Genomic DNA, 319 nt, shown 5'->3' with positions numbered 1-319 from the left:
ATAGAGAGGGGATGGGTTTGGGGTGGGGAGGTGAAACTCAAACTGGTCCATTGATATGTCGGTGATTGTGTTCAGTTGTGTGGGGCAATGATCCAACATCACGGTACTTTGTTTACCATTTTAGAGTCGGAGCAGATTGGAGTGTTCTGTGGTGAAGATCTACCACCATCCATTGTGTCCACAAACTCGTCCGTGCGCATCATTTTCCGTACAAACTACCAACGAGAAAGACGGTTTCAGCGCTGACTACCGGTTCATTGCGCCGCCGACGACACCGACAACTCCTGCTACTACGCCACCGCCTCTCCGTGGTAAGGAG

The 319-nt window shown here is 51.1% G+C and overlaps 1 protein-coding gene across 1 annotated transcript in view; it reads left to right on the top strand.

Moving 5' to 3' along the window:
• The first annotated feature begins 238 nt into the window (after positions 1 to 238).
• Positions 239 to 319, top strand: part of LOC138956076 (uncharacterized) — a 14,274-nt gene continuing 14,193 nt past the window's right edge. Inside the window, exon 1 of the mRNA XM_070327541.1 lies at positions 239 to 311. The gene's annotated coding sequence lies outside the window, so the exon portion shown is untranslated. The remainder of the gene's footprint in view (positions 312 to 319) is intronic.

The sequence above is a fragment of the Littorina saxatilis genome, unplaced genomic scaffold (assembly GCF_037325665.1).
Source record: "Littorina saxatilis isolate snail1 unplaced genomic scaffold, US_GU_Lsax_2.0 scaffold_539, whole genome shotgun sequence".
NCBI classification, from domain to species: domain Eukaryota; kingdom Metazoa; phylum Mollusca; class Gastropoda; order Littorinimorpha; family Littorinidae; genus Littorina; species Littorina saxatilis.
The sequence above is the reverse complement of the archived record's forward strand: the minus strand, read 5'-3'. Positions and strand labels throughout refer to the sequence as shown.